The 10,089-nt window shown below is 39.6% G+C and overlaps 1 long non-coding RNA gene across 1 annotated transcript; it reads left to right on the forward strand.

Annotated features, from left to right (window-relative positions):
- The first annotated feature begins 78 nt into the window (after positions 1 to 78).
- LOC114563329 (uncharacterized) lies at positions 79 to 9,877 on the forward strand. Its single transcript, XR_003693602.1, has 5 exons — positions 79 to 163; positions 8,950 to 9,060; positions 9,206 to 9,280; positions 9,388 to 9,441; positions 9,581 to 9,877. It is a non-coding gene; the product is annotated as an uncharacterized LOC114563329 (long non-coding RNA).
- The last annotated feature ends 212 nt before the right edge of the window (positions 9,878 to 10,089 follow it).

Consider the following 10,089-nt stretch of genomic DNA (forward strand, 5'->3'; position numbering starts at 1 on the left):
TGTGTGTGTGTGTGCGCGTGCATGCATGAGTGGTGTGTTGGCAGAACTATGAATGGGCAGAAAGGGGTGTGCTCTCACAGACACCATAGCAGCAGTGAGATGAGGAGTGCCATCTACTCCACCGCACGTCTGTACTGAGAGAAGGAAGAAGGGAGAGAAGGAGGTGAGTGTCTGCATTTCCCCCTGGCATTTGACTAATCTCGTTTTTTGGGGTTATCGCTTTGCTTGTTCAGTCAGTAGATGTGTCTACCCTTTCTCTCTCTGTCACTCCCATCATTCATTCTCTCCCGTCATTCAGTGCATTTCTGTGCTTGAGTAAACGTCTTGTGCTGTTCTGAGATAAACCTTTTCATCTCCTTGTTCATAGAAACGCTCCCATATTGTGCAATTGCTTTCTCCTATCTCTGTTTTTGTTATTTACTTGCTTTCAGTAATCTACTTTGGGATGGATAACAAAACAGGTTTTGAATATCTGCAAAATGTTTTTTCTGAACTCAAGCCTCTGCTAATGGGATCTCTGAATGGCGCTTACTGTGCCTTTGAGAGTCCTGCAGAGGAATACATAAGTGGTGTAAAAGAAAACCCATCTATCAAATCAATGCTTGCACATTACTGTGCACTGACGGATTCTGCTCAGCTGGTGAAGGGCAGACTCGGTGTGTTTAAAAAAAAATAAAAAATAAATAAAAAGGATAGCGGATTTATTTGCTCTGACTCAGTTATCAGGTGACATACACATGACAGAGCTGTGATTCAGGCTGGGAGCAGCTCTCTTGATTGACTACAGACTAAATTTGTGTGTGTGTGTGTGTGTCACACCTGAGTGTGGCTGAACAGACATCCCATCACCATCAATTACAGGACCTAATGTCCTTGCCACTGTGTGAGCCGTCTTAATGTGCTCTCTCCTGCCGGTGCAGCTACTGTCCACAGTGGTTCCGCCTTGGTGCTCTAACCACCTCTGTGTGCATGCCTGTGCTATAATAGCCTCTATAATTATACATACGCTGTGCATGTGATTTCCTTAGCAGGTTCCACAGCACAAATGTGGTGAGGAGGAGATGTCAGGTCAGCCTTCAATTTCACCTCCTGGACTTGAATTATGGGGGATTAGTTGACCCAAAGGAGTGGAAACTATGTCCAAGGTGTTTATCACTTAACTCACGGCTGAAAGGATATAAACATTGATGAGCATCAGTTGGAGACTCTATCAGAAGTGATTTTGTCTTCAGCACGTAGTCATTTGGCAGATGGGCAGGCCTTTCGAGGAAAGCAGGAAAACAGCAGTGATGTAGAGACAACTTGACCGTATACTGTTCTCATTGAAATCTTTTCTGCTCTTGAAAAACTCTTTCTCACACACACACACACACACACACACACACTGAAATGTAGCTTAAGAAGTTCATGTAGTGCTTCTTAGTTGGGGAGTTAATTAGTGTTGACCTAACATTTGAGCTGGTGCCTGGATTCAAATCTTTAGAACAGATTTTCTTCTTATGTAATGCAGATGCTCAAATCAGGGTTATCAGGGTCTGTGAAGGGTAATTACTCTTATTATACACTTTCTACCTCAGATTTATCATCCCCGAGTCTCACATGATGGAAGAAGAAAAAGGGAAAAAAAAAAAAAAAAAAAAAAAAAAGACTGAAGGCAAAATATTCTGTTTGCCCATCCTTGCAGAAAGCGTTCTTAAGTAGCTTTTAAGGTGAAAGTCTATTTGTTGCTTTTGTGTGTGTCTATGCCCATGTCCACCTATAATACTGTAATGAATGAGCTTTTTGGATATTTGTGGGTGTAGACTTTTTTTGTATGCATATCACAAAGAGGCATAGTGTTTTCTGATGTGTCACCTTGGCTGTTGTTGGCTTGCTCATGTGGATTAATCGATGGAGAAGTGCATCTCAAAGCCACAGGGCTTTTGTAACTCTGCTACAAAGGACATGCACTGCCACCTACTTCAGTATGCGGCCCCTCATCCCTATTCCCCCTGTCTACAAAAAAGGGATTCCTCGTTGAAACCAAAGACAGAGAGACAGTGACAGAGGGAAGTATAGGGAGACAGCTAGGGTTAGGCAAGCAGGCAAATTGTAATTTTTGTAATTTATTTATTTGAACAGGGGCAGTGCACAAAAAAACATTAATAGATTTCTTGTGCCAGGTTGTAGCAAATTGCTAGTGTCCGCCCGTAGTCCCTGAAATCATTCTCATTTAGGTCATTTCCCTCAGTGAGCTGGTCAGAGAGAGCACTCAGGACTCGCTGAATGCGTGCCCTTCAATAAAAAGCTGAGATTATCCTTTTCTATCCCTCAAAGGGCTGTAATGTACCTTTTTAGAGTAAGTGCATTAGTACGGTCTTGGGTTTGCCAACTGAACCGACATATTTGCGCATAATAGGCCTGATGTATGAAAAGCTGGGAACTCTTCACGGGGTCAGTCCCTCTGGTACAGATCATTCATTTCTAGCAGGTAGGCCTTGTAGAATGTCCCATGTATTCCAGTCCAAGTGGGAAGGTGGTGACGTCAGCCTTCACAGTGGGTGAGCGAGATCCTGTCTATCTGCTCCGATTTATTCTTTATGCGCCCTGGGCTAAATATTTCCTGTAGTGCAGCAGGCTCAACTGGAGATGGTGGACACGTCTCTGTCAATTGAGAACAGGACTTTATACATTTTACTTTATCTTTGCTCTGTGGACATTATTGTCTCACTAGGCCAGACCTGGAGAGACTTGTCAAGATTTTAAACATGCTTTCCAGGAAGAAATCATTTTATCATAATGCACAGAATTACTTTAAACTCAATAACTTGCTTTGAAGGCCCTGAAAACATACTTTCTCAATTGACACTCCTCCCCCGAAAAACGACTTCCTAAGTCGGACAATCAGCAATTATGAATCATATTTACATTTTATTGTAAGAATTATTTATACAGCCCCTTTCATAGATACAAAATCACAGTGCTTAAGGAAGAATTCCAGTCGATTTCAACACGTAGCGAAAACAATCAGTGTTGCCTACGCCACTCCTGCTAGCGTTAGCACCCAGGAGGCTGAAACGGGGCAAGTTTTAAACGTGCTTTTAGCCTCTTAACATGTTCAAAATGTCATTACAAGTGCCTACCCATGTGAAGAGATTCCTTCCGAGTGAACACAGTGAATCTGACTGCAGTAGACGTGAAAGAAATGCATAAACGTTGTGCTAATTCGGCTCTGTTTAGTTCCGGTGTTGAGACGGCAAGACTTAGGGACTGTCTACAAACTACAACACCGAAAAGAGATAAAACACAAATATTTATCAAAGGGATATTTCACCATTGGAAAGATGAATATATCTTTAAATTGGGTCACTTATGTAGGAGAAATGTGAAAAAAATTAGAAATTGGTGGCTTACAGGCCGAGAAAAGCCAGAAAATGTGTTTTTTGGCTCATGTGGATGAAAGACACCAAGTCCCAGAATGCACTTGCTTCGCTGCTTAAGCGTCAGACAGTGAGACTATCAACTCAACAAGTGTGTTTTATTGTCATTTCAACCATATATACAAAACAACGTTTCACCCTGGCTTGAGTGGTGTTACACATTTCAAATATATAAAAACGACCTTATATAAAAACGACATACGAAACAGGCTACATTTAGTGCACACACGTAGTTCAGCTAACCCATAGCTACTAGCATTAGCGCTTGGTGTAAACACCCGAGTATAAACAGCTGTAAATTAGCGTGGAATGTAGAATGGTCGGCATTTAACAGTCACAAACTCCACTAGCAGTTAGTTGGATAAAAGTGCCCCATTTCTGCAACAGGCAGTCCGTGTTAACACAGCCCACCTCCACTAGTCTTACCGGCGACAGAACAGCCAGCTGGATCCTCGTCAATCTCCGGGACCCAACCCCCTATGGGCTATGCGGAAGTAGCTCCTAGTACTGCCTGTAGTCCCTTGCCTCAGGGCAAAAATCTTCCGATGACGCAAAAATCGTCGTTTTTCGTCATTGGAAATTTTTTTACCCAGAGTTCTCTGGTCTCAGTGGGACATAAGGGAGGGGAGCACAGTCATTCAAAAATACTACCATGTTTCTGCTGATACAAAGCTTAATGCTAAATCGGTGAAGTATCCCTTTAATTTAATGATTAAATAAGGTAGTGTTATCAATAACTTGTCTCCTGCTAGTTGCACTACAGCAATTACTTAAAAAAAAATAAGCATATGCCTATTTTTGAAAATATTTTTGTATCTCTTTTCGATGTTGTAGTTTGTAGACGGTCCCTAAGTATTGCCGTTTCCACACCGGAACTAAACATTTCTTGCACATCTACTGCGGTTAGATTCACTGTGTTCACTCAGAAGGAATCACTTCACATGGGTAGGCACTTGTAATGACATTTCAAAGATGTTGACGTTTAAAACTTGCCCCGTTTCAGCCTCCTGGGTGCCAACGCTAGGATAACACGGTGTAGGCAACACCGATTGTTTTTGTTTTTCTCGCTACTGACAACACTCCAAATTTACAGAGCTACGTGTTTAAATCGACCGGAATTCTTTTAACATTAATAAAACGACAAGCAACAATACACAGCACAGAGCTGATAAGATTAACATCATAGCAGCAGCAGATAAATAAGGGCAGAGAAAAATAAGTTATTAGCTATTTGGATAACTAACCTGGTGGATTAGTAAGGGGAGAGTTTTTAAGTGGGGAGTTTTTCAAAGAATGGGGGTAACAGCTTGAAAAGCATGGTCACCTTGAGTTTTTATAGTGGGTTCGAGGGACATCCAGTAAATGTATCTATCTGGAGCCTGATTTGACATATAAGGTTGGAGGAGGTCAGTGATATACTGGGAAGTTATGCAGGGTTTTAAAAGATAACACCAGTACTTTAAAATTAATAATTTGAATAAAATGAATATGCAATTTAATAGGACACCAGAATTGGTGTGATCAAGGGCGTAAGCTTCGCTTCAGAACTCAAACCTCCTATGGCATCATTTTGATGCTACCAAACGATCACCCGCTGTTAGCATCCGTTGACTGCCATTCATTCTGACGTCACTTTGACAGCGAATAACTTTACATCTGAAGCGTTTAAAGACTCTATTTGTCCATTGTTTATTTCTAAAGAAACATGACAATGTATAAAAGGCTTATTTACTTTGTATCTCACGTTATGGCTCCGTAGCAGACGTTTTTGTAAAAATAGGCTAACGATTGTGTCATAACCACGCGACTTACTGTCGCATAGTAGAGGAATTACCATATAGTACAGGAGAAGCTCACAGGCAGTTTCGACTTACATGAGCTGTTTAAGTTCAATTACTAATGTTAACTAGCATTTTAGTTATCATAATTAGCCTGTACCTATGTTATCTCCTTACATATACCTACGCTCTCCGTCTCTGCAAGATTGGGAATGATTGAGATTTCTCTTGGCACAGCTACCAGAAGACTTCCAACTTTCAGACAGGTTGCTCACGTCACATCTACGTCGTCTCTCGCAGTTGGAGGCTGCGCAGTAACGCTCAGCGCTCACCGGAAAAGTGCTTCTAATATCCTTCACTGGTCTCCATCCAGAGCAACGGGATCTGTTGGTCCATTCTTATGTACTGTCTATGATTAAAGTAGCTGATCACAATGAGAACATCGCTATAAACGTGCCACCAGCTCCTCTTTTTTATTTTTTTTATTTATTTTATTCAAAAGACAATTTACAGAAATTCAATCATTGCAGTACGTAAACAAATAGGATACAAAAATATATACAAATAATATATGAAAGTAAAAAAGAAAGTAATAGTCTAAACAGAGGAAAATAAAGGAAACAAAAAGGGACAGACTTTCAAGAATGTTAAAAATAAAGACAGCAGGAGCACTTAAAGAGATTTTAGTAGATATCAGATATTAATATAGCTTTCTTATTGGATACCAACTTAAGAGACTCAAAGTACATGTCAAATTCAACTTGGAATAGTTTGAAGCACGGTGTGTGCCACCAGCTCTTATCTTGCACTCTTACGACATTGGTGAGGTCACAAATGTCTGTGCTTCACTCAGGATTTAGTAACACATTAATGCAAATTGAAATGTTTGTTTGGTCACTATCAATCTATCTGATCAAACCACACGCACACAGTCCTGACGAAGCTGATGAGGTGAGTTTTTAGTTAAAGCTAAATAATACCTAAAGATTTTTTTTTTTTTTTTAGTTTGTTTTTTGACTTATTTAGTCATGGATTTTTTATCTTATAGAAAAATACTTAAGATATTAAGCTCATTTTCAGGGGCATTCACTTGTTTTCAGGGTATTTATATTGTTTTTTTTTTGATTCCTTGAGCACTATTTTGAAAACAGGGACCACACAATTGGCAAAACACCTAAGACCCAAAATGAAACATTCTTACAAAAACTATACAATTATTTATGAAAAAACATATTTTGTTACCATATGAAACACACATGTTTAATGACTTCATTCTGTTTGAACCAGTTACACACTGCTGTTGCTAACCTAAAACACTTTTAGCAATTCTACCTCTCAGTGATTAGAGTACTGTAAATGAAGTACACAGAGGAAGTGCAGATATACAATAAGTTCACCACACACTACACTAGACCAATGCTGCAGACTGAGGAAAATATAATTTATTTATCTTACAGTAATATACTCAAATCAGTCAACATGGAGAATCCCAACCAAACATGTCCCAGTTTTCATGCTACTACAGTAGTGTGCATAACACTGGTAGCTCAGCAAACAACAGACAAAAATAAGATCCGAAAATACAATATGGTATATGTGCAGTTTAGTGTCCCAAATTCCCCATACAATGTCCTTAATTATGAACCTGCTTAACCACCTGTTTAACAGGTGTTTGGGTTAGGGTTAGGGTAACCTGTCTCAAATAAGACCCTCATCATTTAGGACACGAAACTGCATGTATACCACACAGTACAGAAAATACTAGACTTATCTGCTGCATTTTTATAGTGCTTAAACCTGATTGGTCTGGCTACAATTAAGCAATCATGTGTTTGCGCACCTGATGGCTGTGTTTGACAGATTGGCTCACAGGTGTGGTCATTTGACTGCTTTGGAATTGTAATTAAATTACATCATGAAATATGTTTGTGTCTAATGCATACAAGTGTATTTTAGTGTTTTTTTCAAAAAGTGTGAGGCTGACATTGTGCTTATAGTGGTTGGTGCACATCTGGGCCAACGTGTTGCTCCTTGAGTGTAAGGTTTTGATAACTGTAATACTTTTGATTTCAGTGTGTAAGCAATTGGCAAAAGCTGTAGGTGTTAATGCTGACAAAATATGCAAATACTCATTTAAAGAAAAATGCCAAACACATGTTTCCAAAAGTTACATTTAGCATTTTTGACAAGTTTTTAGGAAACCTAATAATGTAATCATCATTTTGGGATCTGCACAAGGACAAGGTCCACTAACTTAGTGTTTCCGAAGCTTTCAGCTACCTCTTTTGGAGCTCAGCTCTCATGCGATGTAGCTTCAGAAACACCAAGCAAGTGGACCTTGTGTTGAGGATTTTTTTTTTTTGGGGGGTTAAACTTCTGTTTCCAAGGTCAAGAATTACAACTCTAAAACACACCCTTTAGTGTTCAGAATACCTAATACTGTTACTGCTTTAACATCAGTGAACCACATCTTCAAAACTCTCCCAGATCTTACCACCATCTTAACGCCATAGCAGAACAGGAAATCAGTAAACCACCCATTTACACTGACATGCCCGGAAGTATTTCTGATTGATCTGATCTAACTGGTCAGATCTCAGACACAAGGAGACTTTGACAGGCACCACTGAGATCTTTGGAGTATAAAAATCTGTCTGACACAAATTGACCCAGACCCAGAGGGGTTTTGTCCCCGGCCACCAGGGCTCCTGACACCAGCTGTGGATCTGGCTGTGACTGTTGGCTAGTAATCATTGTGGCCTTTCCTGTCCTGCATGACTCCAACTGTGTGGGGGTGTTGATATATTTATCTTCTTTTAAACAGGATTCTTCTTCTTCTCTTAGTTTATACACATGACGTTTCTTAAAAGCTTTTAATCTGCATCTCTGGTTATTAGAGGAACTTTTTTATTTGGTTAATCTCAGTTTTATTTAATCAATCAGTTGATTATTTTAAAATATTAATTTTGAAATTGACCGTATTTCCACTGGTCCTAAAACGTAATGGCTGGCAGACACATCTCTACTGTTTTTGTTTTTTATTATCCCTTTATTTCATCGCCTAACAAAAATCGTAATGTTTGATAGGATAGATGTGTAAGGAAACAGGATAAGAAGCATTAGCATCAAGCAAAGACATTTTAATACCGTCTGTTTCTGTGATGATTTCTGCCAGTGGGATGAAAATGAAAAACGTGATGTCGTCAGGTTAATGCGTGTGTTTTTCTTTTATGTTTTTACAAATCAAATTGAGAAGCAACAATGGGAGCAGCTGGGTGTACATGTCAGTGTGACAATTAGGACCAAACGCCAAGGTAAAACCCCTGAGGAAAATCAGTGAAGTGGGAGCTGTGGTGGCTCCCTGAGTCGGAGTCGCCATCTAGTGAAAAAAGGCCATAACTGCAGACTTGTCAGCTTGCATGTGATATCTAATTGACTGCTGCTCATCTGGTCATCTGATCATGGCAGCAAGATCTGGGATCAGTTTAGCTTTTTTTTTTCATATTTACAATTGCAACAAACATGAATGTGGTCAGTGTATATCATTAAACTAAATAATTATTGTAAAATGTCTTGCATTTAACCATTGTTGGAGCATACAACTAGCCTGATGTCGTTATACTCAGATTCTAGTCAGAATATGTCTTCCCAAAACTCAAATGTTGTGGGCGGGGCTAAATTCGGCTGTCATCCAGGCTAGCATACAACTGCATGGCATGTAAAATGCCTCTTTTTCTTTCTCATCTTTACAGCTGCACAACCACAGCATTCCAAAGGATATCATCTAATCCTAAACCCACGTCAGCACTGAACTCCTCCTGAGACAAATCTTCAAGTCAGCAATGGAACAGAAGGCGAATGAGGTGTGTGAAAGCCTGATAGACAAAATATTTCTGTCCCTGTCTTATATGATCCTCTCATTCTCTCTCTCTCTCTCTCTCTCTCTCTCTCTCTCTCTCTCTCTCTCTCTCTCTCTCTCTCTCTCTCTCTCTCTCTCTCTCTCTTTAGTGTCCCACCACCTCTCCTCAGAAGCGCATGAAGAACCGGTCCAAATCCACAGAGGAGATGCAACAGACAAAGAAGGTGAGCAGAAGTCTGACATTCATCTTTATCCCTGTACTCATTCTTTATAGTTACTCATAATTTTATACTCGTCAGATCTAATGTGACTTCCCTGCCTCATCTTACAGGCCTTTTCCTCACAAAAATCACTCCCGGGCAGACCAGAGCTGGAGAAAGTGAAGGTGAGCTGTGCACATGTCCCTGTATATTTCAATATGTAGGAAAGGAATGTTGTTATGCATTTATATCTATTGCATTGTTTAAAACATAAGCTATATTGGAGTTGGAGCTTTATTTTTCCACGGTCTCCTTGTTTTTCAGGAGTCTCCTGACTCTGACACACCGTCGTCCTCCATGGAGGAGCTAAAGTGATAAATGGAAGGACAGTTCAAGTTACAAGATCGTCATAAACACAACATACATAACATGTACATATGAACACAGGGAAACATACAAAATATTATAAAAGATAATAGTGAACTACATTGGGCCTATAAAACACACAAGCAATGATTTTATGATTTGGTTAAAGGACATTGAAGACACACACAAACTCACACACACACTGAAACAATCACTTGTAAACACCCGTGATGATTCCGTTTCACTGTACTGTCTTTGTTGTATACATACCACACTGAATGTGTATTATTGAAAATAAATTGATGCTGTTGAGTGAATCGGTTTATGTCATATAATATAAAATAAGTGGAGCAGTGTGATTGAGCTAGTTTATTCTGTATACTTATGTATTTTTCTTGCTTTGAAATGCTATTGTTTGCTGTGGTTTTCCTATTGTTTGCTGTGGTTTTACGTTATATGTGCTGTGG

Source organism: Perca flavescens, chromosome 10, assembly GCF_004354835.1.
Source record: "Perca flavescens isolate YP-PL-M2 chromosome 10, PFLA_1.0, whole genome shotgun sequence".
In the NCBI taxonomy this organism is placed as follows: Eukaryota; Metazoa; Chordata; class Actinopteri; order Perciformes; family Percidae; genus Perca; species Perca flavescens.